Genomic DNA, 12309 nt, shown 5'->3' on the forward strand with positions numbered 1-12309 from the left:
GTACCACTGGTCATTGGTAAACACATGTCAGTACATGAAAAACTCCTCTCAGAGATACTCCCTCGGTCCTGTAATGTATGTATTTTAGCAGTGTATTATCAAAAAACGTCTTACATAGGAGCAGCTTGTTGTTTGTGCATCTGATCATGCTAACTCACACATTAATATAAAAAAAACTTGCATCCTGATACCAGCTTCATTTACTTCTCAACCTAAAATCTTCTCTTTGGTAGTACATCTTACTCAAGTTCATTGTCACGATCTTCACTTTCTTTGAGATCTTTGCAAGCTTCAACTCTTCGACTTGTGTCCTTGATCTCGAGCTTCTATTTGTGGATGTCAAAATAAGTCTCATTTGTTCTTCCTCCTCTTGGTGCTTCCTCTCCTCCCTCACAACCTTTTGGGTGATGAAGCTATTTAAAGTTTCTTGAAGAGCAAGTCCAAACTCACTCTTGTCATTCGCTTTGGAGTTGGTCTTTCCCCTCGGCCGCTTTTCACCTTCATTTGGCTTGGCGATGGCGGCTGCCCCCAACCTTTCTTTTGCACGACACATTGCTCCTTGAACTTTTGACACCCATAAATTATCATACAATGAGTCAAGGTGAAACCTTGACTTGTTCCTATGATGGGTCTTCAAGGTCTCCAAATATTGGAATGCCTACAAAAGTAAGACGAAAGCAACAATACACATTGATATGCATGGTCATGGAAACATCAAACACATATATACAGATATGCAATTGACATTGGGAAGGAAGCATAACACGTCTTTGACGTCTAGGCCACTCACAGGGCTGTTGTGCTCAAGGGGGACGCGAAAACTTGTTACACTCCAATTGAATGAAAGCCCACCTCTTTGCAATAGAAATGTCGTCACTGTCGCTCTCAAACTTCTAGGGCTCAGACTTCCAATGTTCATGGACGTATGTCTACACCCTCTTCCAAAATGTTGTGCCTTTTTGCTCGACGCCAATCTTGGGGTCTTGTCCAATTTCCATTCATGCTTTGCAAATCAACTTGTCATCATCTTGTGTGCATCCTCCCGTCCGAATGCTTTTCCGCCTCCTTTATCGGCGAGCTTCTTCCCCTTGGTTGTCGTGGTTGTCGATGTCCACACCATCTTCTTGTCCTTGGTTGCCGTGGCAGTAGGTGTCTTCTTGCCCATGGACGTCCATGTCCTCTAGAAGTTCGGCATAAGTGTCAGTGGCCGTCTTGGCTTTGGGTTTCGCCTTCATCATATACTTGACCGCTCTAGTTGATCATGCCATTCGCGGAATCTTGTACTAAGCCGGGTCTTCATTAGTCGCGTCGTGGTTAGCGAGTCGTCGAACAACTTTCGGGCATCAAGATAGTTGGCTGTCGGGATCTCCCGATCATGCTCCTTTGCGTCCTGGTGGACTCGCCGACCACGTGTGCGGCGTTGAGGTCGATGGCCGCCGGCACGGAGAATGCCAGCGGGTGCTCACCCACTTCTGACAAGCTGCCCCTAGGTGACCTGGAGAAGTGGGACGCGCCTGGGTCGTGTTGAGGAAGGAACTCGCACGCTGACGTTGTCGTCGAGGTGCGCGTCAACCCTGGATGTGGGCGGCCAAACGAGGAGCCCATGTTGGCTGCGGCGGCAAGAATGGCAGACTCGTCGTGAATCCTGAGAATGTGGAGGGCATGCCGGGTCGCCTGCACAAGGGTCAGATCATTCTCCACGACGTCGGCCTTGCACCGTTCGGCCTTGACTACGGCGTGGGCGATGGCGACATCTTTTCTTTTTTTCTTTCACGGACACCTTCCTCTGACCAGCCCGCTTCACCGTCTCGACGGACCTTTGTTCCAGCGTCAGCTCCTTCTTCGTCTTCTCCTTGGTATGCACGTGGCGGGTGTCCACACCGTGGACCATGATCGGAGGGAGGGAGGTGGCGGCGTGGTTTGGCGGGTTGGCCATGGCGCGCGTGCGGAGGTAGAGGGAGGTTTTGAGGAGAGAGTAGAAAAATGAAGTGGGCGAGAGACCATCGGGCGGTCTAGGAAAAGGGCAAGAGCGGACGATCCATGTGTCCGCGCACACGCATAGCTGGTCTAAATGAGATCGAAAATAGGTTACGGAGGATAGAAAAACGGACATACGTTCTTTTGGATCGACGAGTTAGACCGTATTTTTTATCTGCGAAATCGTTCGAGGCGTGTTGAAGTATCAGACCTGATTCCAAGTTTCATTGTAATAACAGTCATCATGTAAATAAAGTAGTAATAAAGTGTTTGTCCGGTCGTCGTAATAAAGTAATATCGTGCCTTGTTCTGCACGTTTCATCACTGTAATCACTGGAAAATGCAATAGAGTCTCTTTGTCCGGTCGATGGAGGGAGTCGGTTTAGGCTTGAAGTAGCGACCAAGTTTCCGTTTCCGTGTCCGATAGCGTGTAACTCTGACAGTGGGAGAATATAATCCCGGGATAGTCGGCTCCCCTCCGCTCCTCACACCTTGAGAGATCGAGAGATGGCGGGGTCGGAGCAGCAGCAGCAGCAGCAGAGGGCGCTGATGCTGTTCGACACGAGGACGAAGAGGGCGGAGATTTTCCGGCCGCTGGTGGAGGGCAAGGTGAGCATGTACGTCTGCGGCGTGACGCCCTACGACTTCAGCCACGTCGGCCACGCCCGCGCCTACGTCGCCTTTGACGTCCTCTACAGGTTCATGTGCCCCGCCGCCCGCGCACTCCATCCGCTGTGACTCTATTAACAGCGAGCTCGATCGTACAGCACCGAGCACGAGACGAGCTCGATCGTACAGCACCGAACGCGAGACGAGAGATGGACGAGCCGATGCTGGAGTAGAAGCCGACCGTCATTTCCCCCGGGCAGAGCCGCCAAGCCATCGTGTAGCCGCCGCGCCACCAGGAGGCCACCGCCCGTGCGGGCCTCCACACACAGCCGTCCACGTCCGGAGCGCCGGCCCCGCGAGGCCGCTACCCCGCCTGCGCTGCCACGAAGTCAGATCTGGCCGGGCCACCGCGGCCGCTGTCCCCTACCCCCGGCCCGCACCACCTGCCAGACGCTGCTGCGTCGCACCACCACCCGCCGAGGCCATGGCAGGGGCAGAGACCTGTAGCCCGTGCCGCCAGGCCCCAGATCCGGCCTCGACCCCGCCGTCCCTGGTGACCAAGGCGCGCCCGACACCACCGCGCCGCCCAACGCACCACCGCCACGCCGCCGCCGTCGACCATCCCCGGCACGCCGTTGTGCTGCCGCGTCCGGCGCCCAGCGCGACACCCATGCCCGGGTGAGCCGCCCCGCGTCTCGCCACCCGTACGGGGAAAGAAGAGCGCCCCGCCGCCGGCCAGGCTTCGCCCAGTCGCGCCCGTAGCCGCCGACGGTCGCTCCTCTTCATGTTTTCATTCAAAGCGGGCTTTCTGTCTAGTTTTTTCCCCCTCTCCTTTCTGTTTTTGCTGCTTCTAAATTCCAAATTCATCAAATGCTCGTTCCCCATACCGCTAATCAGGCTCCTCTATTTTTGTGTTGCATTTTGAACCCAAGAACGACAATGTAGTGTATAGTGTTCTTTTTATAATTAGATGACACTCCGTACGTTGGAGCAGGAATTATTCACAATACATCTCAATTAGATTTAGTTACACCAAAATCAATATTTGTATTAATAATATAGGCCTAAAACTGAAGATAGATGTAATTAATGTATAATTGTGAAACATTTGTTGAATATAAGTAGCACAATATAATTAAACATTCGAGCATATTTGCATGTTGAGGTTTGCCTTTTCTCATGCATAGTTGCAACGATGAAATAAATGTGTTTGTGGGAAAACATATACTCCCTCCGTTTCTAAATATAAGTTCTTTTAGAGATTTCACTAGGGGCTACATACGGAGCAAAATGAATGAATCTATATTCTAAAGTATGTCTATATACATCCTGTTATGACCAGAGGCCCAGTTAGCAAAACTGGCCCAGTTATCTTAATATTATTAGGGGCTTAGCCCAGTTTATTATAGCCTAGGGAACTTATATATAGTCATGTAATCAACACTTTTGAGATTAAGCAAATATCAATCTATTTTGACCGGCTCCAACTAGGAGCCGGTGCCCTAACCCTAGCCGCCTCTTCCATCGCGCCGCCGCCCCCATCCGTGCAGGACGGCGCCCCTGCGCCGGCGACCACAGCCGATCCTCCTTCCCCTACAACCTTCGGCCAAGACCCGGTAGAACCCTAGTTTCTACCACATCGGTATGTTGTCCCCTAATGAAACCTCTTAAAAGACTTATATTTAAGAACGGAGGGAGTAGAATAACAATATGCAACTAATGTTTTCGTATGAAAACGGACCGCATAAATTTAATTCTCAGAACTATGGTCCGCTTTCTTTCTTTCTTATGTTATCTTGGAATAGTTGAACCTGGAGCATTGCTCTAAACTTCTAATGATATGCTTTTAACAATGCTTCATATGGTCTATGCCAATGGCGGAGCTTCCAGTAAAAGATTGGGCGGGCCACAGTGCAAAAAAATGTCAATATCTGTTTTTTCTGGGCCCATGGGCTGACTGCCATACAAGCAAATGCTACAAAGCTGGGTGGGCCATGGCCCATGTAGCCTTGCTGTAGCTCCGTCACTGACTCTATGCTTTGAGGGAATGGTTCAGACGAGTTTCTTATATCATTGCACTTATCATGGTAACTTATTTTCACTCAGGTACCTAAAGTACTTGGGGTACGAGGTTGACTACGTGCGCAACTTCACCGATATCGACGACAAGGTAATAAACTATTGAGAAATTTGTGAGAAAAACCATTAAGTTATTTAGTAAAATAATAGGAACTGTCTAATGGAAACTTTTGGTCATGTTGGATGGATGTAGGCTATACCTGAAAATAATATACAGTGTATTTAGCTTGTTCTCCAGTTCCTGTACTGTTATGCATTCAAGTGGAAACTGATGTCTTTGTATTTGCCTATTTCCCTGTTTTGTGATAATGGAGTCCATATTCTATCTTCTGTTTATCGTCCATCTAATTCTTTCTGTTGAAATTTAGGGTTTAATGGGTTTAAAAGCTAACTTCTGGAATAAATTTCCTATTAAAATATGTCTTCTATGTCTAAATTATCTTCTGAAATGCATCTCACTGAAAGTCATTTTCAATATCTTGGTGCGTGCAATACGAGATAGTCAATTCCGAGCTGCTGTTTTTTGTGTGCAGATTATTAGGCGAGCAAATGAAGCTGGTGAAATGGCAACTAGCCTAAGTAGTCGGTTCATCGATGAGTTCCTGCGTGACATGGTTGAACTTCAGTGCTTGCCTCCTACTCGTGAGCCACGTGTGACGGAGCACATTAAACAGATAATAGATATGATAACCAAGGTACTGTTCAACTACATTTCCTCAAAATTAAAAAAAGAACTGTTCAACCACAATTAGGGAAAAGAAAAACCAATATAGAATAACTTATCAATTTGCTTAACTGTACTTTTCACCCTTTCCCTGAAATCAAACCATCAGCAGTTGCTTGTTTAACTTCTCCATTGCGCATGATGTCATAAATCTAAGTTGTTTACTTTACTGGTTTCATACAATTTGGCTTATACTTGTATATGCAAATGACAGATAGAGGAAAAAGGAAAAGCCTATATTATTGAAGGAGACGGCGTATACTTCTCCGTCGACAATTTCCCTGAATATCTTAGTCTATCTGGAAGGAATTTGGACCATAATCTTCCGGGGTCACGAGTCGCTGTTGATACTAGAAAGCGCAATCCTGCAGACTTTGCATTATGGAAGGTGCTTACTATTTTACCCTTTTCTTTACTTTGTGGTAAATTTTTGTTACTGTTGCCTTTAGTCAAGTGCTTAATTATCCTTCACAAAATCATATTTTCTGTTCAGTCTGCTAAGGAGGGTGAGCCATTCTGGGAGAGCCCTTGGGGCCGTGGAAGACCAGGCTGGCATATTGAGTGCAGTGCAATGAGCGGGCATTATTTAGGCCATGCATTTGATATTCATGGTGGAGGAAAAGATTTGATCTTTCCACATCATGAGAACGAGCTCGCGCAAAGCCGAGCGGCGAATCCTGAGAGCGAGGTCAAATGCTGGATGCATAATGGCTTTGTCAACAACAATGGCCAGAAGATGGCAAAATCAGAAAAAAAACTTCTTCACTATCAGAGATGTAAGTGGCTGCATCTCTTGTTTTCTGTCAGTATACTTCCAGTTTAAATACAGATCATTTGTCTGTTGTCGAGCCTGACCATTTTGTTGTTGTTGTTGTTGTTGCTGCTGTAGGTTATTGCTCTGTACCATCCCATGGCTCTAAGGCTATTCCTGATGCGGACAAACTACAGGTCCGATGTTAATCATTCTGATGCAGGCCTTGAGTTTGCATCTGGCCGTGTGTACTATATTTATCAGGTACTTAATGTCAGGATGCCCCCTACTTTTGTCTGTCGTGTTGTAATTCCCTGAACAATTTATTTTACCCAGACTCTACATGACTCTGAAGAAGTCATATCGTCGTACCGTGATTACGAGTTGGACGTCCCAGTACCAGCAGGCGACCTCAAGGTGGTTGAGGACAACCACGATAGTTTCCTGAGACACATGTCGAACGATCTTCACACAACAGGTGCCCTTGATGAGCTTATGAAGCCAGTGAGAGCAATGAACAACAACTTGAGTGATTTGAAGGTATTTACGCTGCAGCTTGAGTTTTGCAGTTGATGAACATTTAACATATGCATGTCACTGAAAGCAAAGTAATAGTTCATCTGATAGCGTCTTGTGTTGTGTTGTCAGAAATTGCAGCAGAAACTAGAGCAGCAGAAAAAGAAAGAGCCAGAGAAGAAGCAGCAGCAGCAGCAGAAAAAGAAACAGCCCGAGGACAAACAGCAGGAACATCATGTACAAGCTCTGGTTGCCTTGCGCGGAGAAATCACAAATAAACTGTCTATTCTTGGGTTGATGCCATCATCATCGTTGGGTGAGGTAAATTTACAAATCTTCGTACTATTATTGCCACTAGTTACTTTTGGAGGGTCAAGAACTTGTTAAGGCTTTGTTGAGGATATGTTGAAAAAGTTTCTGAAAAAGCAAAAAATGGTCAAACTTGCAGGTGGTGAAGCAACTGAAGGAGAAGGCGCTGAAGCGGGCAGGGATGAGTGAAGAGGAGCTGCAGCAGGTGATTGAGCAGAGAAGCGCTGCGAGGAAGAGGAAGGACTTTGGGGAGTCGGACCGGATCAGGACGGAGCTCTCTGCCCGCGGCATCGCCTTGATGGATGAGCCTGCCGGGACGCTGTGGAAACCATCTGAACCAGAACTAGTTGAGACTAGTCATAGCGGGGAGTAACATGCATATATTACTAGTCCATGTTACTATCTTATATGGTCTCATTTATGTTACTGTAGACTCATTCTTTTTTGAGAAGCGCTATGTAATGTTAACTGTGTATGTCATTCTATTTGTCTATTTCCTAATTAATTTGCTGTTATATCATTTTTTTGCTTATGTGTTACCCCATCTATATTACTCCCTCCGTTCTTAAATACTCCTTATGTTCCTAAATACTTGTTGGGGAGAACTAGTCTAGTTCTCCCCAACAACAAGTATTGTGGAACAGAGGGAGTATAAGTTTTTCTAAAGGTTTCACTAATGAACTAAGTACGGATGTATATAGACATATTTTAAAGTGTAGATTCACTCATTTTACTTCGTATGTAGACCTCTAGTGAAATCTCTTAAAAGACTTATATTTAAGAACGGATGGAGTACTATCTATGTTATTCTCATCATGAATAGTCTGAAAAAGACCTACTCTCTCCGTTCCAAAATACAAATCTTCATAAAGATTTCACTATGAACGAAAACGTTCGGTTCCTGAGTCTATCTACATCCTATATGGAAAAAACAATGTAGCAATTCAACAAGAAACTGAAAAATTCTGTTTTTTTTTTGAAATAAACTTGACCTCCGATTATACATGTGAGAAAAAAATCTATAAAAATAAAATTATTCTTTGACTTCTTTTAAAGAAGACAAATTTCCGACTAAAATAGTGTGAATAGTAATCTCTACTATTAAAGCAGGATGTGCCGTCGTGATGGTTCAACCAGCGATGGTTCGACCTCTTTCGATCCCACCTCCCAAAACTCCCCGCCTCGCTCTCCTCCCCCCGCCCTTTCAAAAAAAGATTTTGTCCCGCACACGACTGAACCGTAAAACCAGCCCACGATCTACTTCTCCCTCGGCACGCACGCCATTCGTCCTTCCCCCACCTTCCCGACCTCCTATCGGCGCCGCTCGGTCCCGCCCCGCCCCCGCCCCACGAGCTCGCGGCCGCCCCGAGCCGGACGGGGCGCCGCGCCGCTGCGCCCGTCCAAGCGCGCGCAACGGGAGGCCCTCGAGGCCGCGCCGTCGGGGATCGTATCCGGCCTCGACCACGGCCGCCTCAACTCCTCCCGCTCCGGCGGCTCGTTGCGCAAGGTCGCCGCCCTGCCCCCGCCCCACGAGCTCGCGGCCGCCCCCGAGCCGGGCGGGGCGCCGCGCCGCTGCGCCCGTCCAAGCGCGCGCACCGGGAGGCCCTCGAGGCCGCGCCGTCGGGGATCGTATCCGGCCTCGACCTCGGCTGCCTCAACTCCTCCCGCTCCGGCGGCTCGTTGCGCAAGGTCGCCGCCGCCGGGGCCCGCGTCTTCGCCGACCTGCACGACGCCCTGCCCGACCTGCTCGACGCGTCCAACGAGGAAGGGGAGGACAGGGGCAAGTGCCAGCACTCCATCGCGCTCGTCGCCGACGAGTTCCGGGCGACGCCCTGCCCGACCTGCTCGACGCGTCCAACGAGGAAGGGGAGGAAAGGGGCAAGTGCCCGCACTCCATCGCGCTCGCCGCCGACGAGTTCTGGGCAAGGGGACGGATCGTCGAGCTGCCGTGCGGGCTCACGCTCGGCTCCTACATCACCGTCGCCGCCACGCCGCACGCTGCGCACCCCGAGCGAGACCCCAAGATCGTGCAGCTCAGGGAGGGGGAGGAGCCCCTCATGGTCTCCCAGTTCATGATGGAGCTGCAGGGGCTTAAGACGGTCGACGACGAGGACCCGCCCAGGATCCTCCACTTCAACCCCCGCCTTCGAGGAGAAGAGCAATTTTCTTCGCTACCCTTTGAATGAGGAGCTGGTCTCAGAGGCTCCCAACGTCAACGAAACTGCTGTCCAGCTGATTAAGTTCCATGGAAGCTATCAGCAGAGCGACCGAGAAGTCTGTGGCCAGAAGAATTACTCGTTTATGCTCCGGACAAAGAATTTTTCCGGAAAAGTTCCAAACCAGCTTTACTTGGCTATGGATACACTGGCTGATGAGTTTGGGATTGGAACGCTTCGTCTGACAACCAGACAAACATTTCAGCTGCACGACGTTCTTAAGAAGAACTTGAAGCATGTCATCAGCACTGTGATTAAGAATATGGGATCAACCTTAGTTGCTTGTGGAGATCTCAATAGGAATGTGCTTGCATCTGTCGCACCATATGTGAGAAAAAATATTCTTTTTGCTCAAGAAACAGCAGAGAATATTGCAGCACTTCTCGCGCCACAGTCAGGGGCTTATTATGACCTGTGGGTGGATGGAGAGAAGATAATGTCAGCGGAAGAACCTCCTGAGGTCACCAAAGCCCGAAATGACAACTCACATGGAACAAACTTCCCTGATTCTCCTGAGCCAATCCATGGGACCCAGTATCTGCCCAGGATGTTCAAGATTGCGGTCACAGTTGCTGGTGATAACTCTGTTGATATTCTCACGAATGACATCGGTGTTGTTGTAGTTTCAGATATGCAGGGGAGCCTGTTGGCTTTAACCTCTATGTAAGTGCCAAAGAAAATTATGCTCCATCTTGTACTGCATTTAGCAATGCTTACCTTTTTTTATTTATCCAATTTTTTCAGGTTGGAGGTGGCATGGGAAGGACACACAGAATAGAAACCACATTCCCTCGGCTGGCTGATCCACTTGGTTATGTTCCTAAGGAGGATATATCATATGCTATAAAGGCAATAGTTGTTACACAGAGGGAAAATGGAAGAAGAGATGACCGTAGGTATAGCAGACTGAAGTATCTGCTTGACAGCTCGGGAATTGACAAGTTCCGAGCTGAAGTTGAAAAATATTATGGAAAGAAATTTGAAGATTTCCGTCCATTGCCAGAATGGCAGTTCAACGGCTACCTTGGGTGGCAAGAGTAGGTATAATTCCCCATCATAATTATCTTGGTCAAGATGTGGCAAAGAATTTTTTGGAAGAAATTATTTACTGTGTTTAGGGAGGGTTGCTAATATTTTCATACAAAATTTCTGTTGTTCGTCATTTTTAATTTAGTTTACTTCCTCGGTGTTTCCACTTTTGACTTGGCTTGCGCATTTATTTATTCTCTTGTTGTAGTCTGCATAAGAGCGTTTGATAAATCCTGGCATATCTCCCGTATGTTTGTTCATTCACAACATTTTTATATCAATTGGTTATTTCTTAAAATTCTGCTTTTCGATTATTTTTCTCTTTATTGTTTATTGCAGGGTGATGGTAAATTATTCTATGGAGTGCACATTGATAATGGCCGTCTTGGGGGGCAAGCAAAGAAAACTCTGCGAGAGATAATTAAGAGGTATAACTTGGATGTTAACATTACTCCAAATCAGAACCTTATCTTATGTGGGGTTGATCAGGCATGGAGAGAACCAATAACTGCACCTCTTGCTCAAGCTGGCCTGTTGGTAAGATTTCTTTTGTCGTTTTGCCCTGTGATGTGGAGTACACACTTTTTGAGTTGGTATTATTATTAGGACCCTGTCCAATTGATAATGTTGATCTGACTGTTACTCTTCAGATTCGTTCTTCTCACATTGAAAATTTGAGTGCAAGGCTGGTTATTAAATTCAGAAGTGAAAACTGCAACGCTTTCCTATATATATTGTCTGCGGTGCAACAGGGTGACCCTTTTTTTCTCCTCACTAAAAGTTGGGTATTCATATATGTAGGAACCAAATGATGTTGATCTCCTGAACATAACCTCCATGTCATGCCTTGCCTTACCTCTGTGCCCTCTAGCACAAACAAAAGTTGAACGAGGGATCCTACCGATTCTTAAACGAATTAGAGCAGTTTTCGACATGGTATTCATTTGTTGCCCTGTTGAAAATCAACTTTAACACTTGAGAATATGTGATGCGTAGTTTGTACCTATCTTTTCACTTAATAATTGGGTCAATGTTGCTTGCTTAATAGGTTGGCATCAAGGAAGAGGAGTCTGTATTGGTGAGGATAACTGGCTGCCCTAATGGATGCGCCAGACCATACATGGCCGAGGTTGGCTTTGTTGGTGACGGCCCAAACAGTTATCGGGTAAAATAGTGCCGAAATAGTTCTGACATCATTTATGCAAACAATGATACTTCCTTTTTGTTCACATTCATGATTTTTTTTGCATATTTTATTTTTCTCAATTGAGCTTTTCTTTATTGTGACCGTATATCTGGCTTGGAGGAACACCAAACCAGACCACCTTGGCAGAAACGTTCATGAATAAAGTGAAGCTTCAAGATATTGAGAAGGTTTTGGAACCACTGTTTTTCTATAGGAATAGCACGCGCCAAGAAGGCGAATCTTTTGGGAGCTTCACGAACAGAATGGTGAGCGGATTCTGTTCTTCCATCGAATACTATTGCAGTTTAGTCATTTAGGAAGGAATTTTTTGGACCTTCCGAGAGAATAAGGGAGACATCTAGTCAGAAGCCCCCAAATGTTGTCTCTTCCCTGCTATGTACAGAGCACCATTCATCTGGGAGTTGCTTACTAAATGGTACTCCCTCTGTACACTAATGTAAGACGTTTTTGCAGTTCCTTACATTAGTGTACAGGGGGGGGGGGTACAAACTAGCAAGATGTTAAATTGTTGCTTTTTGTTAGTTGTCATGAGTATAAGCGTTGGACTAATTGATATGGCTTCGCAGTTAACGATAGTTTTGATACCGGGAAATGCCTAAGGTGAGCAATATGTGTGTCGACATAGCTTGTAGTTTGAGTTTGAGTTTGAGGTTCTACCTGCGTCCGGCATTGGGGCAATTCAGTGGATTTGTTTCATTAAATGAACCCCAATTGTTTTTTTAAGTTTTTATTACTCACTTGTGCATGCATTTTTATTTACATGGACAACATAGCTTTTGCAACAATCCTTCTTACACACCTTCACAGCAAGGACACATAATATACCATTGGTCCAAAATAAGTGGGTGGAATTTGTCTGTAACAAACTTACAATTCGTGAATTTTCATCTTT

General features: G+C 46.7%; 2 pseudogenes; both read left to right on the forward strand.

Moving 5' to 3' along the window:
• Positions 1 to 2469: 2469 nt before the first annotated feature.
• Positions 2470 to 7485, forward strand: LOC123430314 (annotated as a pseudogene).
• Positions 7486 to 7752: 267 nt separating this feature from the next.
• Positions 7753 to 11713, forward strand: LOC123398331 (annotated as a pseudogene).
• Positions 11714 to 12309: the final 596 nt, after the last annotated feature.

This window comes from Hordeum vulgare, chromosome 1H (assembly GCF_904849725.1).
Source record: "Hordeum vulgare subsp. vulgare chromosome 1H, MorexV3_pseudomolecules_assembly, whole genome shotgun sequence".
In the NCBI taxonomy this organism is placed as follows: Eukaryota; Viridiplantae; Streptophyta; class Magnoliopsida; order Poales; family Poaceae; genus Hordeum; species Hordeum vulgare.